Below are 13469 nucleotides of genomic sequence, written 5' to 3' on the forward strand. Positions count from 1 at the left end.
TAAGGGAGTAAAATAGGGGTTTGAAATTTATGTTGACCAAGCGAACGAAGTCGCGGGGATAAGGTAGTTCAAGGTATATTTCAATTTTATTTATCCATTTTAGTTAGTTTAGCACAGACTTAATCTGTTATCATTTAAGCAAGACATAATAGTAACCAATCCTGCTTAGTTAGTATCAACAACGGACGAGATTATCTTACAACTGAATGTAAAAACAATACTTTTATTGCGAACAAAGCCGCAAGCGACCGACCTGGGGAACTTATTTAAGGTAAAATTGTATATAGCAGGAATGGCCATCTGCGAAATTGTTAATAACAGGTTTGTGCGATACAACCGTAAGCGAAACTCGTAACAGAGCTTACGTGCTTTAACCCCTAACTTTATTATTGTGAATTAGTTTTAGATGGCTGTAATTCTAGTTTGAGGATTTTACAGTTTGTTTTGTTTTATTAGGTACACATTTTGTATTTTGTGTTTCAACTAGTCTACTTTATATGTCATAAGATACCATACAAATAGTTCTATGACAACTTCGGAACGTATTTTCGCAGACGGTACGACTGATAGAGACAACACTCTATAAAGCTGAAATGTCATTCTAAAGGCCGATGTACATTATTTTCCGGCGCGTACTGTACACTTTTTGATTCTCAAAGGTGTCTGAAGGCTGCCAATACATAATTGACCAGTGCGGTGAATTATGGCCTGACTTTGGTTAGACCATAGTTACCAGACACACACCCTTCCCATTTTGGAAGGGACCCGTGTTCAGTAGTGAGCCGGCGATGGGTCGATCATGACGATGATGATGAGTATGGATTTGCCAGTCTATTTAACAAAAGCCTTAATCAAAATTGCTTCATTTGTACTGAATGAAGAAGTAATTATACGAAATGGTTCAGAGTATTAAAAAGAGCTTCGGTAAACCCAATCTGGCTCTCTGTATCGCTTTAAAAAATGAAAAAAAAGGCATTTGATCCACAGTGTGACATTAAATGGGAGTTTTACTTTGTAGGGGTGTTGATTAGTCTCTTTAAATAGGTCACCGGGATCGATCGGCGATGTTTACAAAAATACTTCTCTCATATATCAATTTCTGCTGACACACTTTCGGCAATAATTCAGCCAATTTACAAGTACCTTACTTACTTTTCAGTATTTACCTATAGTACGCGACAGGTCGAGATGGCATCCGCGATGGGGACGCCCCGCATACCCGCACAGCCCCCGTGCGAACACGGTGCGGGATAGCGCGAGTGACGTGCGGGTGTGCGGGGCGTCCACCCGCCTCATACCTCAACTGGTATTTCGATTTGTCGCGTACTATACTTTATCTACTTTGATAGAAGATGTATCTTCTGCCATTTTTATTCGAAAAGTTTTCATGATTAACTTTGTAACCAAAATTTTAATCCATGCAATTTCAACATATGTTTTCTTTTATGAAAAATGAAAAACAAAAATTTCATTTCATTTTGGCTTGTAAATTTTGTACCTAACCTAAAACTACAGAGCTGTAATCTCACGTCAGCAACCATTCGATATGAATTCGTACTGAAGTTGGCCGTACACCTCAGTTGGTAATCCATTGTTTGGGCAACCCAAAACTTTTGACAGATAACAAAGTGAAGCTTTAACAGCAAAAACAAAGCACCAGCCGCGCTCCGAATTTCCAAATGTTTGGTGTTAGTTACTTTGACAGGGATTATGTATTTTTTGCTTGGAGATGTTTTGAGAATGTATGGGCCCTGGGATCAGATCTTGTACTGAAAAATAAATAAGATACCTTAAAATAGCGTTTCGAAATAACATTTTCTTTGAAATGGGTTTTTCTCAATTTTTTAAGGAAGCGTACAATTACATGCATGTGGCACAATTTTAAAAATCTCGGTACTTGTCACCTAGTAGCTTAGTTAGGTGTAAGTTTGTATTTTTAATGACAGTGTATTTTTTAATTTTTAACTCCGTTCTCCATTAATTGAAAATTGCACATTTTTAGGGTTCCGTACCTCAAAAGGAAAAACGGAACACGTATAGGATCACTTTGTTGTCTGTCTGTCTGTCTGTCTGTCAAGAAATCTACAGGGTACTTCCCGTTGACCTAGAATTATGAAATTTGGCAGGTAGGTGTGTCTTATAGCTGGCATTAGGGGAAACATCTGAAAACTGAGAATTTGTGGTCACATCACAATAAAAAAATTAAAATGTGTTTTGAACAAATATTGCTATTTTTGACATTCAAAGTAAGATTGCTATATCAAATTGGGTATCATATGAAAGGGCTTTACCTGTACATTCTAAAACTGATTTTTGATTATTTTTCTACATAATAGTTTTTGATTTATCGTACAAAATGTCGATAAAATACGATTGTAGTACGGAACCCTCAGTGGGCGAGTCAGACTCGCACTTGGCCGGTCTTTTTTATAATAATATGTTTTGCGAAAATTTTATAACATAAAACATACATGTGACAAACAATTAGGTTAAAAAATCTTTACCAAAGCTCTCTACGTTTAAAAGTAGGTATTTATAACATCTATATAGGATATAGATATACACATCTCCCTTGTTACAACCAAAGTTTTATATACCAGGGTATCATTCTTATAACATTAGTAGCTTTAGGATTCCCTAGGTGACGATATATTTTAGCAACTTGGGACCGTAAATGGCCTTCTTTATTACAATCTTTGAATAGCATTTCCATATTCAAATCACGTCTGTAAATTTCAATACCTATTTTATTTCTTTTGCAGGTAAATCTGGAGATGTTTTTACCACTGACGATGGTTAGTAAAAAATGATATTATTACCTATTATGTATTACAATAGGTACGCAAACAAAAAAATGTTGGATTTCCCTTCCCTTTTCAGCAAGTTATTTTTTTGTATAATATTTCCCCCAGATTACTTGAAATGTACTTACCTAATGAACTGAAAATGGAAATTTAAATAATTATGTCAGTAAAAAAACAGTAGTTGCTTTATGCTATATATGTACCTACTCATAGAGCCAATTTTCATTTTTAGGGTGCCAACGGGACTCGATTACTAAACCCTCAATGTCCGTCCGTTTATCCATCCGTCTACTAGTTTATAAATTAAAAAAAATATGTATAAAACCCTACCTGATACTTTAAAGCACATCCAATCCCTTTGATGAAAACTGCCAACTTTCAATTAATATAGTCAGATCAAATATGATCCGGGAATATCCGGATAGAATGCAGCGAGGTGGCAGCGAGTTATCCCCACATAAACTTTTTAGTAACGCTGCTCTTACTGCAAGCTTTGTTGAAGTTTTTATGAGAATTCTACACCCACGCAATATTATATAACCCACTTTGACGTACGAGTTCTCATGTCATTGGCAAATAATTTGTTCTCGCTCACGCAACTCGTGTCTCTGAAACGTGTCTAAATTTTCTGGCCAGAATATCTGACTAACACCCACTTGTCGTTTGTCGTTTGTCGCTTGATGTTCCATATGTAAGATGTGAAGTGTTATACTAAATTTTTCTCGAAATCACGCATGCTAAGTATTTAAATCCATACTTTAATATTATAAATGCGAAAGTGTGTCTGTCTGTCTGTCTGTCTGCTAGCTTTTCACGGCTCAACCGCTCAACCGATTTTGACAAAATTTGGTACAGGGATAGCTTGCATCCCGGGAAAGGATATAGGCTACTTTTTATCCCGGGAAATCAAAGAGTTCCCACAGGTATTTAAATCTATTTTATAAATCGTGTCTGTCTCTCTAACTGTCTAATAATATATTATACGTCAACTCGTTTCTCGCTAATCGTCGGTGGTGGAACAAGTGCCTTAGGGCCATCGATAAAATGACTTTAATACACTATGCGCACTGCGGGACTTTCACATTTCTGCGAACATTATGGTGAGCTAGATTTATTTGTATAAAATGCGGGTCTTTTATGAGGTCAGTTCGGTTTCAAGTTGCGTGGGCGGCCGTGGGCGGCACATTCATCTTTATGTTTCCACAGTGGAACCATTGTGTGTCTATTCAATTTTTATAAATAAAAGCTTAAAGGTTTCATATTTTTAATTTTCTTTTTCTTTTGTTTTCTTATGTATAATCTGTGGTAGAGTATAAATTAGCCTTTTTTATCTTTAGAAAATATGACAAAGATACAGGTTTTGAAGCAATCACGGCTCGTAGGCTTATAACATAAAAGATCCAAATTCTTTAGTATGTTATTCATCTTATACCTACTAGGTACCTAACCTACTACGTGTTGTGAATTTGTATTGATTTGAAAGACCCTCTCAGCGTCAGCGTCATAACTAGTTTTTGAAGCGAAAATATAGGTATCTAGCTTTTATCTAGCTGATCTTTTCACGGCCTAACCTTGACGAAAGGCACAGATATAGTTTTATATGGGTACACTTTTATTACAATAAATAGCTAGATTCCCAAGGTAGTCTTACCTTAGGAATCTAGCTATTTTTTGTAATAAAAAATCGGCACTGACTGTTACCTTTTCACGGTCCATTCGCTTAACCGATGTTGACAAAATTTGGTACAAATATTACAGTTTAATAGGTAATAGGTATAAATAAGTAGTTCCCACGGGATTTTCGAAAACCTAAAGCCACTAAGATGCTGTACTATCTAACTAGGACCTAGTAAATACATTGCAGTATATTTTATTGAGTAAAATTGCTTGCTCGATCCCCAGACACGCACCTCAAACTTTTCGGAGCTTCGTGCATTGCTTTAACGGTGAAGGAAAACATCACGACGAAACCTGCCCAGCATGCCTGACAGTTCTCCATAATGTTCTCAAACCTGCTAATCAGCACTTGACTAGCATGGTAGACTTATATTTTTTAATTAAATACAAGTTAGTCCTTTACTGCAATCTCACTTGGTGGTAAGTGATGATGCAGTCAAAGATGGAAGCAGTCTAACTTGGAAGAAGTATGGCAGTTACTATTAAGCCCTTTAGTTTCTACACGGCATCCCACCGGAACGCTAATAGTAGGTAGGTATTTGCTCATCCGCCTGCCTTCGCCGGATCGGATTTTGGAAAACCTAAATCCAGTCGCGGGAAAAGCTAATAAAAAATTTTTACATCCAAGATTACTTTCTTTTTATTAAGTTTGCAATTTTGTATGTATGTATATTTATCTTAAAAGGTTCAACTAGGATGATGTTAGTCTCGTTAGTAGCTCGTACAAGACAAACATCTAACGTCATTAGCTACAGAACAAGCTAGCTATTGTTATTGTTAGCTGTACCCACATTAATGAAAGCTTGCTACACCACATGCATAAACTGAACGCATATGCAAATCGAATGCCAGCAGCAGTGTTCTAGCATTTCGCTTGTAAATGTAAATAATGTGTAGGTTTCCTTCTAAGTAATGCACTATGAAGCTATGATAGCCTATTGGTTAGAACGCCCGCCTTCCAATCGGAGGTCGGGTGTTCGATCCCTGGGCACGCACCTCTAACTTTTCGGAGTTATGTGCGTGTTAAGTAATTAAATATCACTTGTTTAACGGTGAAGGAAACATCGTGAGGTTCCCTCACGATTCCTTGCATCCTTGCATTCCTTCCTGCATGCCTGAGAGTACTATAATTTCTCCATAATGTTCTCAAAGGTGTGTGAAATCTACCAATCCGCACATGGCCAGCGTGGTAGACTATGGTCAAAACCCTTCTCACTGTGAGAGGAGAGCCGTGCTCTATTGTGAGCCGGCGACGGGTTGATCATGATGATGAATGTACTATGAAATAATAATTTGTACTAGGTATTTATTTAGGTACTATAACATTCATTAGCGATCGCCCGCGGCTTTAGTCGCCGAAAATATAAATCCCTTCACTCCCTTTCCCGTGGGGATTTTAAATAATCCAGATTTAGTAAGTAGATAAGAGACAGTCAGTGAGTTAGGACTTCTTTTTTATATATTTAAATTTAAAATGACGATCAAAACAGTAATGACGATGGTCGTACTCTTTTATTTCTTAGTACTTAGTATCTACCCTGTAGCAGAAATATTTCATGCCTGGGTGGTAACTAGCCACAGCCGAAGCCTCCCACCAGACCAGACCAGAAATTTAGAAATTATAAAATTCCAAAACAATTAAACCAAATTCCTGCCGGTAATCGAACCCGAGACTTCCCACTAATAAGACAACAGCGTTTACAACTGCGCCAGGGAGGTCGTCAAAATATCATTATCATAGCAGGTTCGATCCATTGGATTATTATTGAATCCACTCTTAGTATGTACAAGCACAGAAAATAATATAAAAGTAGGTACTTACAAGTTTAATGCTTATTTTGGAAGATAAATGGAAATAAGTACTAGAACTTATGCTTAGAAATACGATACGCCTAAAGTGTTTCTATCAAATCGGGATGATTTGCGCGTTTATTGTGGGAGAAATTATTTTCTTTTCTCTTTGATTGATTCAAGTGTATATTATAACACGTGCATTGACCTCTCTTATTATAATAATAGGGGTCAAAGTTCATACTGCCATGAGCAATTTATGATCAGGGATCATTTATCAAGTTCAAGGTTGAATACCCTAAGCAATATTTGATTATTATTTGGCAATAAAGTGAGTGGACTTGCGTGTGAGATTATGACGTGGTACTTTTTATTGTTAGAGTTTATACCTATATATTACTAGCTGCCCCGGCGAACTTCGTACCGCCTAACAGTCGATTCCAATTTTTTAAATTTTTCTCTCCGTAAGAACCATCCTCGTACTTCAAGGAATATTATAATTAAATAATTTTCAGCTGGCAAAAGGTTCAGCTGTTCTCGAGATTTGCGATCAGTAATACATTTAGCGATTAATTTTTATATATAGAAGATAGAAAGAGAAGATTATAGAGGCAGCGAGAGATTGCGTTTTTGACATCTCTCAGTAACATACAAAATAATATTTTGTGCCCATCGATATAAATGACAAACAAGAAGACATAATAATATTTTTTTAAACAATATAATTAAGTCAACTTCAGAAACAAAGAGAGAAAGATAGGCTTTACCCGTACATTCCAAAATAGCTTTTATTTATTTTTATGCATAATAGTTTTTAATTTGTAGTGCAAAATGTCCAAAAAAATCCTCGAGTACGGAACCCCCAGTGCGCGAGTCTCACTCACTTGGCCGGTTTTTTTTATAACAAACCACGTTTCAATTCTATTAAATTTCGATACATAAAGATATCAAATTATAAGTTAATCGAGCCATTAGTTTGGTTAATTAAACAATTTGACAACAATTACTCCCTAACCTTGTTCCTCTTTGTTTACCTTTAAAACCCTACAAGTGATAAGTCTGTTTGCCCAATTAACAACTTTGGAATCTGAGAAGCCTTCGGAGATGAAGTTTTGCTTCAAACAAACCACTGATTTGATCCTTGGTGCTATTTACTTACCTTGAACTCCTTTGGCGGTGGATACAATTTTAATGAAGCTACAACACTAATACAATTTCAAAGGTATCTAATAATAATTGTAGTATTAACTTAATTGATAAGGCAGTACGTTTTCTGGAGGAATGCGTACCGGTAAGCGCAGTGTAGGACGGCCGACTGATGACCTGAAGAAGATGGCGGGAAGCAGGTGAATGAGAAAGGTCGTGTTTGATGGTGCGCTCTTAAAAATGTCTATGCCCAGCTATGGACACCCACAGGTTGGTGGATTGGATTGTCAAGTATTGTAATATTAAAGGTAATTTAACCATAATACGTTAAGAGATAGGCAGTATAGAGCGCACCTAAGCTTGCGCACAAACTTGTAACGTATAGTATATAATACGCGACAGGTCGAGATGGGACTGCTCCGGGAATCGGGGAGGGAACATTCCGCACACCCGCACAGCCCCCGCGCTAACCCGGTGCGGACTATGTGTGGGTGTGCGAGGCGTCCCCCCGCCTCATACCCCAATTGCCATCTTGACCTGTCGCGGACTATAAACATTATATCCTGTAGGTAATTTGGCTAGTTGTCGCAGATATTGTATTGGCCGCCGTGGGCAAAAATCTGTTACGAAAACTTTATTAAAATCATTTATCAGCGAAAAGTCGTTTTTGCAATATTATTATTCCAAAGTTGTATCATAAAGTGAGTCTAATACAATTCTAGTTTCATTGTTATACCCTAATCTTGCTTGGGCCTTAGAAGTAATAGGCATGTTTATAAATAAACTCCATTTAATGTGTTTTCTCCCTACCGTTTATCTCGAGGGCGCTTGACTTCATGAAATTTTCGCTTTATATAAGGAAATTTATTCGAGCAACTTGAGAGATTTGCCTTATACAACTCTATCTCATTAGAAGCGGAAAACAGAATCGTTATTTTTGTTCGTGAGGACCATCACAATAAAGAATTAAGTATAGGTTTCGGGGAGAACGTGTTTGGAAAGTTCTGGAGTAGTTTTGCGTAGGCGACTTTCGATTGTTATTTTATTGGTGTTCAACTATAAAAGAGCAAAGATACTTTTTTTATTATTATTGAGATTCAAGACTGACTGACCCTTGACTGCAATCTCACGTGGTGGTAAGTGACGATGCAGTTTAAGAAGGAAGCGGGCTAACCTGGAAGGGGTGTGGCAGTTTTCAGTGAACCCATGCCCCTTTGGTTTCTACACGGCATCGTACCGGAACGCTAAATCGCTTGGCGTAACGGCTTTTCCAACTAGCCACAGCCGAAGCCTCCCACCAGACCAGACCAGAAATTTAGAAATTGTAAACTTCCAAATCCCTGCCAGGAATCGACCCCGGGACCTCTGACTAATAAGACCACAGCGCTTACCACTGCGCCAGGGAGATCGTCAAAAAACTAGTTATGCTGGTAAAGAAAGCATAATTATTATTGTCGCCAGAACTAAAGACAAGCATAGATTGCGCTGCAATAAAAACAAACACGGTGACAACATTTTAAAAAAAATGTTAAGGTATGATTCCGAACCACACTGAACGCAGCAGTCCATGCATGTCGCGGCAGCAATGTAGCGGAACATTGCTGCCTAGCTCGGAATGTGATCTCATATAAGCTTATAAGATTGCTGCCTAGCTCGGAATGTAATCTCATATAAGCTTATAGAGATTGTATGGGGACCAGTATAAGTGCCGCGACAGCACTGTACGCTGCGCGCAGCAGTGCTGCGTGCAGCGTGGTTCGGAATCATACCATTAGAGATGACATCAAATCATAATATGTTTTTACTAGCTTATGCTTGCGACTTCGTCCGCGTGGACTATACAAATTTCAAACCCCTATTTCGCCCCCTTAAGGGTTGTATTTTCAAAAATCCTTTCTTAGCGGATGCCTACGTCATAATAGCTATCTGCATGCCAAATTTCAGCCCGATCCGTAGTAGTTTGAGCTGTGCGTTGATAGATTAGTCAGTCAGTCAGTCAGTCAGTCACCTTTTCCTTTTATATATTTAGATTATTTACAGGAGCTTCTTTAATAATTATGTTGTGTTCTAAAGTAAGCAAAATAGGTAGTGTTACTTGTCAGCGTTAAATCTGCCACACAATCTTAAACCATAACGTCTTAACAATACGTATAGTTATTGTTAACGGTGAACTGAGCCTTATTTATTCGCATTTGGACACTATCCAAATAGGTTTCGGGGTTCATGTACGATTTATTTCCCGCGCGGAATATTTTATACATGAATTTTTAACTATTCGTGAAAATGCCAAAATATTGTTATCGAAATTCAAACAATATTGTTCTATTTGCTAACAAAATAACCAAATGCGCGAACGCTACGGACGGAGGGCAAAACGAAGCGTGACTGACGTAAAAATGCTATAGTGCCCTAATTCTAGTCAAAATTCTCATAATATAATAATATATAAGCATGCAAATGAATAATATTTAATATCTAGTAATGATAATTTTAATAATTTTAATCCTATTCTTATTGTATCTTTAATATTTACCATTCTATTGTACCTAAAATTGTATTTTCAATACCCTGACAGGGTCTCATGTATTTAGCTTTTAGCTTTCAGCACCCACCATCAATTAATGTAAATGTACATGAAAGCAAATAAATAAATCTGAATCTGAATCTGAAGTATGAGTTTTTACTTCTCACCAATTTTGATAATATTCGAGAGTTAAACGTCAAAGTAAAATGAACCTACAGCTTCTTGATATAAAGTCAAAAATTCAGTACCATTGATTTTAATTTCGCAACTTTTCCGCTTGGAGCGCTAGCTGTAAATATATGTACAAACTTAAGCATTAAAACAAGGCAGTTAAGGGTCATTTTACTTTAACGCTAAAGTGTATAGACTCTCAAAATACTATCGACGTTGGTGACAAGACAGAATCTATACTAAGCGTACTGGTCTCCAAGCTACGATTGCTACGTTCATGCTACGTTATAGAAAACGCAACGTCTCATATCATTACGATCTTAACTCAATTAATAATAAGTATCGATATACTTAAAGTGAGACTTGAATAATGTGGTCACTTATTTCTTCCTACATTTTGCCTTATTAGGCTAGTGGAATCTCTACAGCCTTTTATTTGGGTGATCAGGCCTAGGCTTCTTTATTCGACATGTTTGTACTACTTATCAGTTATCTTACTTAGAAGGTAGCTTGGTCAGGTCTTAAAAATTAGACGGGATCATTTTCTGGGTGAATTAAGCAGGTTGAAAATGGGATGTATTCTTTCTTTCTTTTTTGGACAGCTTTCCGCACTAAAACACCATCCAAACCTGCGCGACTAAAGCGACTACGAAGCGGGAACCTGACCTGACGTTCCCGCTTTGTAGTGGCTTCGTAGCGCTTCGTAGCGCTTGGCGGTCGCCTCCCATGATATTTAGTGGCACCATGCATACCTAAGCGACTACAACAGTCACAAGTGTGCACGTATAATTTAGATTTACGTCGTGGACGCTTCGGCATCGCGCTAAGCATCCCGCGTTCAGGACGCGCAGGTGTGGCCGCAGCTATAATAAACGTTTCGGAAAAAAATGGGATGTCTTTTTCGTAAGAAATTATTATTTTTAATATTTTTTTCCAGTTTAATGAGTTTCTAGTTTAAACATATTAAAATTACCATCAAATAAAATGGTAAAAAGTCAGATTAAGTATTATTATCTAACTATGTAAGCAATAAGGTATTCAATATTTAAGTAAAGTACGTATTTTTAGTCACCGGTGAATCACTGGTATAGATTTGGGTTAAATTGTTGAGTCGACAAAAATAGAAATCACAAAAATAGGAAGCTGGAAAAAAAAAATTATAAGTTTTGCTCATTCGGAGAGGAATATTATAATTTATATCTTGTGTTCGCCAAAACCACTTCAAACGTTTTAGGTAGGTACTTGCAAGTTGGGGGTAATGGTGGGTATAATCAGAATAACAACTCAAAGTTCCCTGAGACAGTTTAAAAGTTGAACTTTATCAGTTCAATCATTTGTACTCTTTGAAGTAAAAAATACCGATGGAATTGTTGACAAAAGAAATAATATTGTTCAGCAAGATTTTCTGAGGAGAACCGGAATCTACCGCTAATAAAACGAGAAATTCTTTGCACGATTGATAATTTTTGTTGCAATGCAGAGAGCTTCAATACACATACAATATACATACTTACATACTAAAGTGGAATTATGAAAAAAATACATTTTTGCTAAAATTGTGGAAACAGTAAAATTGGATGACAATGGGGCCGATTCTCTTGTACACAATCTCTAAACTAAACTAAACTAACAGGTCTAAATCTAGTGCCATCCTTTTCCGCAAGCAACATTATAAAAGGGATAGCAATAGATTTAGACGTGCCATTTTAGTTTAGTTTAGAGATTGTGTACAAGAGAATCGGCCCCAATGTCAATATATTTTTTAAAATATTATATACATATTTCTTGGTTTTTGAGAGACATATGTGCTTATTCAGCGCGAACGAAATCATCAGTAAAAATTTATTTTGTTTTATACCGCACTATTTTTAAAGAAGTTTCTTATCTGAGAACTGGATTATTGCATTGCTGGCTGTAATTCTTTTAACTTGCGAGTTATCCGATACGGAGCGACGCCACCAGCCAACAGCGAGAGTAAGTCTCTATTAGACTATGGTCTGTACTCCGTAAGTGTATAGTCGCGCTGCATTTGCATTTTCATCGTAGAACTGCCATTCCCAGAGCACTTTAACAAACTACATTTAAGGCAAGAGTGACTTAGATGTTAGAACGTTCGTAACATATTGTACCTACAAGTAAATCTATATATTATGTAAAAGAAAAAGGTGACTGACTGACTGACTAACTGACTGACTGATTTATCAACGCACAGCTCAAACTACTGGACGGATCGAGCTGAAATTTGGTTGGAAAGGTTTTTTGGAATTCCAAATTTTTTGGAATTTCATAAAATAGGGATTTAAAATATTTAAGGATTTTAAAAGTCCAAGCGGACTAAGTCGCTGGAATAAGCTAGTTAATTCTATATATTTCCTACACTGAAGTGAACTACTGAGTTCCTTGCCGGCTTTTATTCAGTAGAATCTGCTTTCCAAACCGATGCTGGTAGAGTCTTGCGTGAAATAAGAAAATTATGATTTCGATTTTGTTTATTTATTTTATTTTATTGAACCACCAACCGAATTAGATTAAAAAATATTACATTATTCAAATCCCAGGTGCCAAGTTCTTCCAATTATAGGCGGCTACAGCATTGATTTCAATTTTGAACATTTTTTTTACGTTTTTTTAAAGTACAGTGGGAGCCCCCTGCCTGAAACCCTTAAACTTTTAACTTTAAGGGCGACTGGCATGGGTTTGCCACGACACAAAGTATCAGACGTACGTGATTCCTGATTGATTTTTTATATTTTTTATATTAAGAAAATATAAAAAAATTAGACCACTATATAATTTTTGACTATACCTATGCAAAAAATCACATCGATTCATGGCTCCGTTGCGACGTGATTGAAGGACAAACCAACAAACCAACTAACCAATATACCAACAAACAAGTAGTGATAGGGGTAGTAATAATGGGGGTAGTGATAAAAGGGGTAGTGATGAGAATAAAACTACGTTTGTATGGAGTACGTTACGGAGAGTCCCCTGAGAAAAAACGTACGTACGTGTATAAGCATTAAATTATACATACTAGAAATACCCTTTTTGGGTGTGACGAAGCGTACTGCAGGTGCGGAAGTTATGCATGAATTCGCAATTGGGTTCGGGTGAATCGATTCCATTATTTCAGGAAAATGTTACGAGGCATTCAACGTTTAATACATTTAGGTGTATTAAGCTTGTACTTAATATACCTAAATGTATTAAACGTTGACCCGCCCCGGCTTCGCACAGGTAGCTTATTAGTATTACATTTATTTTCGTATCTCTAATTTTTTTGAAAATAAAATATAGCCTACGAGTATGTTACTCAGGAATAATGTAGCTTTCTACCGGTGAAAGAATTATTA

At 36.8% G+C, this 13469-nt stretch overlaps 1 protein-coding gene across 4 annotated transcripts in view; it reads left to right on the top strand.

Annotated features, from left to right (window-relative positions):
- LOC117983692 (zwei Ig domain protein zig-8-like) overlaps nt 1-13469 on the top strand; it is a 157705-nt gene that overhangs the window by 66163 nt on the left and 78073 nt on the right. Inside the window, exon 1 of one of the 4 annotated variants that reach the window (XM_069499470.1) lies at nt 2773-2795. The exons of the other annotated variants lie outside the window; for them this stretch is intronic. The gene's annotated coding sequence lies outside the window, so the exon portion shown is untranslated. Of the gene's footprint in view, nt 1-2772; nt 2796-13469 lie in introns of those variants that run through there. 4 annotated transcript variants of the gene reach the window in all.

This window comes from Maniola hyperantus, chromosome 7 (assembly GCF_902806685.2).
Source record: "Maniola hyperantus chromosome 7, iAphHyp1.2, whole genome shotgun sequence".
Taxonomy (NCBI): Eukaryota; Metazoa; Arthropoda; class Insecta; order Lepidoptera; family Nymphalidae; genus Maniola; species Maniola hyperantus.